The following is a 7,523-nucleotide window of genomic DNA, read 5'->3' as shown; positions in this document are numbered from 1 at the left end:
GTCCCATCACAACACCTGCTTAGAACCCCTTGGATGTATAGGTGGGGGCAGGCATTGAAGCCGAGGTAGAAGAAGGAGTTGGTCCACTGAGAGTACTTGCAGAAGCAATAAGAGTAATTCTAGCAATTGTCATGGGTGGGAAGATGGAACTGATTGGGATGGTGGTCAGCTGGGTGCTTTATAACAGCATGCCGCAGCAGGAAAAGTTCTGGGGCCTGTGCGTGGGGCAAGCAAATACCAAGAGTGTGATGCACACGTACAACCACTCGAAGAAGGGGACTAGCATGCTCTGGTGAGGACCATGAGAAAAAAAATAGACCTGCATGGTACCAGATCAGGTAGAGCTGCAGCAAGTGACTGCTTGGAAATGACATCCCTCTAGACTGCCAGAAGAGGACGCTCCAGTACCAGATCGATGAACAGGTCAGCCAGTACTGCGAAGGGCTGAAGAGGTGGAACACAGTACCAGAGTAAAGGTGAAACAAAGGGTCTCAGCGCCGAGATTGGTGCCAGAGCGCATGGCACCAGTCTGGTACTGGAAGCAGTGTAGCCCTTGTGGGACAAAGAAACCATTGGTGTCACAGCACTGGAAAAAGACTCTGAACTACAGGTCTTAGCTGAGGGAGCCCAAGGAGAAGTGTTGAGCCTCTTATTCAGGGTCAATGAGGGGGGCACAGCACCAGGATTCTTGACTAGAGTGATGATCCTTTCTCCCTCTCTCTAAAGCTGTTGACGAGTGCAGTCTATGGGAGGAGGCCACTCATGAAGTAAACATAGAACAGCAGCTGACTCTGGCAAGGCAGGAGGAGGTTGATCCTTTCCCAAGCTTCTTGTGAATGGAAACTGGGGGCTAGTGGGATCTTTTCAGCAGGAATTACTTTAGCCTCACCTCTCTATTCTTAAGGTTCTCTTGGAGAACGAGCGACATACAGAGCAGCGTTCTTATGTGCCCCTTGGCCAGGCAGATTAGACATTGAGAGTGCCCATCATTAATGGGCCTGGGGACATCGCCTGATGGACAGTTCTTGAAGCTAGGTGACTGAAGTCTGCCATGTTGAAGGAGTTCCCCTCTGTAGGGGATGAGGTGTAAATATGGTTAGACCCCTTACTTTTTTTTTCCTTGTTGTTTTTAAGCCTATAAGCAAATAAACACTAAACTAAAATTAAAAACTAAATATTAACTAGGATTGAAGGGTCAAAGCCATGTAAACTAGAAGAGGTAGCTATGCTGCACAGGGACATGGAGACTGCCAGCATTCCATCTTGTACCGTGGGCAGTAAGAAGGAATTGAGTGAAGGTTGAGGCAGCCCTACCCGTTACACCCTTGGCTATGGAGGCTGAGAGGGCATGAGGGAAGTAGGTACAGTCAAAATGGATATTGTTATTAAAAAAGAATCTAATTGTGCATGCACGCACAGCTAGAGAGTGGAACTTTATGTGCAGTTTATGCTGAACCAGAACCTGGAAAACCAGGCGAGGAGGAGGCTGTGACTGCAGCGCAGCGACGAGAGTGATGAGGACATAGACACAGAATTCCCTCAAACTGTGGGCCCCGGCGCTTTGGAGATCATGCTGTTAATGGGGCAGGTTATAGCCGTGGAACGCCGATTCTGGGCCTGGGAAACAAGCACAGACTGGTGGGACCGCATAGCGTTGCAGGTATGGGACGATTCCCAGTGGCTGAGAAACTTTTGCATGTGTAAGTGCACTTTCATGGAACTTTGTGACTTGCTTTCCCCTGCCCTGAAGTGCCAGAATACCAAGATGAGAGCAGCCCTCACAGTTGAGAAGCGAGTGGCGATAGCCCTGTGGAAACTTGCAACGCCAAACAGCTACCGGTCAGTCGGGAATCAATTTGGACTGGGCAAATCTACTGTAGGGGCTGCTGTGATGCAAGTAGCCAAAGCAATCACTGAGCTGCTGCTACCAAAGGTAGTGACTCTGGGAAATGTGCAGGTCATAGTGGATGGCTTTGCTGCAATGGGATTCCCTAACTGTGGTGGGGCGATAGATGGAACCCATATCCCTATCTTGGCACCGGAGCACCAGGGCAGCCAGTACATAAACCGCAAAGGGTACTTTTCAATGGTGCTGCAAGCACTGGTGGATCACAAGGGACGTTTCACCAACATCAATGTGGGATGGCCGGGAAGGGTTCATGACGCTCGCGTCTTCAGGAACACTACTCTGTTTAAACGGCTGCAGCAAGGGATTTACTTCCCAGACCAGAAAATAACTGTTGGGGATGTTGAAATGCCTATAGTTATCCTTCGGGACCCAGCCTACCCCTTAATGCCGTGGCTCATGAAGCCATACACAGGCAGCCTGGACAGTAGTCAGGACCTGTTCAACTACAGGCTGAGCAAGTGCAGAATGGTGGTAGAATGTGCATTTGGACGTTTAAAGGGTTGCTGGCGCACGTTACTGACTCGCTCAGACCTCAGTCAAACCAATATTCCCATTGTTATTGCTGCTTGCTGTGTGCTCCACAATCTCTGTGAGAGTAAGGGGGAGACCTTTATGGCGGGGTGGGAGGCTGAGGGAAATCGCCTGGCCGCTGATTACGTGCAGCCAGACACCAGGGTGATTAGAAGAGCACACCAGGAAGCGCTGCGCATCAGGGAAGCTTTGAAAACCAAATTTCATGACTGGCCAGGCTACCGTGTGAAAGTTCTGTTTGTTTCTCCTTGATGAAAACCCGCCCCCTTGATTGACTCATTCTCTGTAAGCAACCCACCCTCCCCCTTCGATCACAGCTTGCTTGCAAAGGAAATAAAGTCACTATCGTTTAAAATTCATGTATTCTTTATTAATTGATTATAAAAAGAGGGAGAGAACTGACAAGGTAGCCCGGATGGGGTTTGGGAGGAGGATAGGAGGGAAGGAAAAGGCCACTAAAAAAAGTTCAATATAATGACAGCCTTTTGGTTGGGCTGTCCACTGGGGTGGAGTGGGAGGGTGCACGGAGCCTCCTCCCCCCGCATTCTTACACGTCTGGGTGAGGAGGCTATGGAACATGGTGAGGGGGGAGGGCGGTTATACAAGGGCTGCAGTGGCACTCTGTGATCCTGCTGCCGTTCCTGAAGCTCCACCAGACACCGGAGCATGTCCGTTTGCTCACGCAGCAGCCCCAGCGTTGCATCCTGCCTCCTCTGATCTTCCTGCCGCCACCTCTCATCTCGAGCGTCCCTCATGGCCTCACGTTCACTGGCATCTTTCCTGTACTGTGATACTGTGTCCTTTCACTCATTCAGATGAGCTCTTTCATTGCGGGTCGATTCCATGATTTCAGAGAACATTTCGTCTCGTGTCCTTTTTTTCCGCCGCCTTATCTGAGATAGCCTTCGGGATGGAGGAGGGAGGCTTGAAAAATTTGCAGCTGCGGGAGGGAGGGAAGAAAGGGAGAGAAGTACTTAAAAAGATACATTTTACAGAACAATGCTTACTCTCTTTCACGGTGAACAACACTATTCACATTACATAGCACATGTGATTTCAGTACAAGGTCGCATTTTGCATCTTAATATTGAGTGCCTGCGGCTTTGATGTTAGAGATCACAGATGCAGGTCCGGGCAACAGAATTTGGCTTGCATGCGGCCATGGTAAGCCATTGTCTTTCGGCTTCTGCAGCCTTCAGAAAAGCAGCGCCCTCCTTTCCCACATACCAAGCAAAGCCCATTGAGTGCTGTGGTTTTCCTGTTAACGTGCAGCAGCAGAAACCAAACTAACGCCCCCCCATCCAATTCTCTGGGATGATCGCTTTACCCCCCTCCCCCCCACTTGGCTAACTGCAGGGAAGGATTTCTTTTCAGCCACAGGCAAACAGCCCAGTAGGAACGGCCACCTCTGTCCCCTTAATTAAATTCCCGTATTTCAACCAGGTTACCACGAGCGATATCACTCTCCTGAGGATTACACAGCAAGATAAAGAACGGATGTTGCTTGAATGCCAGCAAACACTGGGACCATACGCTGCCAGGCTTTGTCATGCAATGATACCAGATTACTTGCTACTAGCATGGCGTGGTCAAGTGTCCTACTATGGAGGATGGAATAAGGCTGCACTGCCCAGAAACCCTCTGCAAAGGCTTTTGAAGTACCTCCAGGAGAGCTTCATGGAGATGTCCCTGGAGGATTTCCGCTCCATCCCCAGACACGTTAACAGACTTTTCCAGTAGCTGTACTGGCTGCGAATGCATCCCAAGTCCTCAGTGCAAATTAATCATTTAAAAAAAGCTTGCTTTTAAACCATGTTTTATATTTACAAAGGTACACTCACCAGAGGTCCCTTCCATGGCTTCATGGTCTGAGAGAATGCCTTGGGAGGGTTGGGAGGGTACTTCAGTCAGGCTGAGAAAAAGATCCTGGCTGTTGGGGAGAACAGAGTGCTGTGTGCTCTCCGCAAGCTCGTCGTCCTCATCATCATCTTCCCCGTCAGCAGAATCCTCAGGCATGGCTGAGATTATCCCCTCCTCGGAATCCACAGTCAGGGGTGGGGTAGTGGTGGCGGCCCCCCCTAGAATTGCATGCAACTCAGCGTAGAAGCGGCATGTCTGCGGCTCTGCCCCGGACCTTCCGTTTGCTTCTTTGGTTTTCTGGTAGGCTTGTCTGAGCTCCTTAACTTTCACGCGGCACTGTAGTGAGTCCCTATTGTGACCTCTCTCCATCATGCCCTTGGAGATTTTTTCAAATGTTTTGGCATTTCGTCTTTTGGAACGTAGTTCTGCTAGCACTGAATCCTCTCCCCATATAGTGATCAGAACCAGTACCTCCCGTACAGTCCATGCTGGTGCTCTTTTTCGATTCTCGGACTGCATGGTTACCTGTGCTGATGAGCTCTGCGTGGTCACCTGTGCTCTCCATGCTGGGCAAACAGGAAATGAAATTCAAAAGTTCGCGGGGCTTTTCCTGTCTACCTGGCCAGTGCATCCGAGTTCAGATTGCTGTCCAGAGCGGTCACAATGGTGCACTGTGGGATAGCTCCCGGAGGCCAATACCGTTGAATTGCGGCCACACTAACCCTAATTGGAAATGGCAATGTCGATTTCGGCGCTAGTCCCCTCGTCGGGGAGGAGTACAGAAATCGATTTTAAGAGCCCTTTATGTCGAAGTAAATGGCTTCGTCATGTGGACGGGTGCAGGGTTAATTCGATTTAACGCTGCTAAATTCGAACTAAACTCATAGCGTAGACCAGGCCTAAGGCTATGTCTACACTTGGAGCTAGAGGAATGATTCCCAGCTCATGTAGACATACTTGTACTAGCTCTTGAGCTATCATGCTAAGAATAGTAGCGTAAACACAGTAGCAAAGGCAGCAGCAAGTGGCAGCATGCGCTAACTACCCTGAGTACAAACCCACTGGGACTCCGTGGGTACATACTGGGTACAGATAGCCCATGCTGTGACTCGCCACTGCCCACACTACCTAGGCCAGTGGTTTTCAAACTGTGGGTCATGACCCAGTACTGGGTCGTGGAATGTAAGGCACTGGGTCGCGGCACCTCTGGTCAGCACCGCCGATGGGGCCATTAAAAGTCCCGTCAGTGGTGCTGCTCAGCTAAGGCAGGCTAGTCCCTACCTGTTGACACCGCGCTGCGCCCCGGAAGCAGCCAGTAGCAGATCCGGCTCTTAGGCAGGGGGGCCACGGGGCTCTGTATGCTTCCACCGCCCCGAGCACTGGCTCTACACTCCCATTGGCCGGTTCCCGGCCAGTGGGAACTAGTGGGGCAATACTTGCAGGCCAGAGCTGCACAGAACTGCTTGCATGCCTCCGCCTAGGAACCGGACCTGTTGCTGGCCACGTCCAGGGTGCAGCACGGTTCACGGTGCCAGGATAGGCAGGAAGCCTGCCTTAGCACCTCCACTGCGCCGTTGATCGGGAGCCACCTGAGGTGAGCCCATGCCACAACCCCGTGCCCCAATCCCCTGCAAAACCCCTCATCCCTGGCCCCACCCCAGAGCCTACACCCAGAGCCCTGACCCCCTCCTCTACCCCAACTCTGAGCCCCCCAAACCCAGAGCCCCCTCTTGCACCCCAAACCCCTCACCCCAGAGCCTGCACCTCCAGCCCAGAGCCCTGACCTGCTCCCGCACTCCAGCCCCCTGCCCCAGCCCAGAGCCCCCTCCCACACCCTCAACCCCTTAATCCCAGTCCCACCCCACAGCCCTCACCCCAACCATCTGCCCCAGCCCCGAGCCCCTCTCACACCCCAAGCCCCTCATCCCCAGCTCTGTTGGGTCACAGGCATCAACAATTTTCTTCAACTGGGTCACCAGAAAAAAAAAGTTTGAAAACCACTGACCTAGGCCACACTAAAGTCCTTTGGAAGAGCTGCAGAGTAAACATATGCTTCCCAGGGACATTCTCACAAACTGTGAGATCAAGTATCCCATCTGAAATTTCAGCACTGTGGTGGTTAAAATAGTGAGAGAAAAACAACATTGTTTTGCACTTAGAAACCTGTTTCTAATCAGCCGAGCTACTCCTATGGGGTCAAATAAAAATGATTAGCTTATTAAAAGCATAGCTTTGCTATTTAATAAGCAAAAATGATTGAAAATTCTGTTCCAGATCCTGATAATTTTAGTGTTTCTAGTTAAGCCTGCAAAATTGCATTCATTATTAGTGTCTAGATTCATTAACAATTCAATTTATAGATATTAATGCTTATAATGCATGCTTCGCTTGCCAAAACTTGAAGAGAAATTGTTTCAATTAGCTTTCATGGATCATGAATCCTACCGGCTGGGTATTTTTAGACAAAAGATACAAACACATCCCCAAGCAATGCTAATGCACAGCTGGGATTCGTATATAAGGTCACTTGAGCTAAAAGTTTAAAAGGAAAAACAGTAAATGAGTTTTGCCCAGAAGAGACAGACAGGAATAACGTGTCTTCAGCTACCAATCAAATATTTGTATGTCATACTAGTGACTTGGGGGGAGGAAGGAGACCAGGTTTCTTGGCTTTTTATATTGCATTTTTAAAAAGCCAAGCTGTGCAGGCCCAAACCAGTGACTAAATTACAGGGCACTTTTCACAGCATATGAAAGAACACATAGTGGTCTATGTGCATTTATAGGCCCCAGGCCAAGATATTCTGCTCTCAGTTAGATCCATGAGATACCGCTAAAGTCAATGAGGTAGCACAGCACAGAGTTAACTGAGAGCATAATTTGGCCCCATGTATTTTTTTACTCCTTCCTTAGGACAAATCCTGTTGCACTGAGGAAAGCAAATATTCAAATATCTTTGTGCTGCACACACATGCATAGTCACAGGACTGAGGAATAAAATCTTCAGGCCCAAATGACCAAGCTGCATGTCATAACCACTTTTAATAAGCATGGTGAGAAATAGCAGACATGGCAAATATACACAAATGGCAAAAACTCCAACAAGCCCCAAGGTGACTCCATGCCAGAAACAGTGGTGCCTTGCCAAACAGTGCCTTAGCTGCAAGCACAAAATTCCTTTTGAATTCACTGGGAGCTTTATTCAGACATCCAAGGGAACAAT

This window comes from Terrapene carolina, unplaced genomic scaffold (assembly GCF_002925995.2).
Source record: "Terrapene carolina triunguis isolate 2854851 unplaced genomic scaffold, T_m_triunguis-2.0 Scaffold32922, whole genome shotgun sequence".
NCBI classification, from domain to species: domain Eukaryota; kingdom Metazoa; phylum Chordata; order Testudines; family Emydidae; genus Terrapene; species Terrapene triunguis.
The sequence above is the reverse complement of the archived record's forward strand: the minus strand, read 5'-3'. Positions refer to the sequence as shown.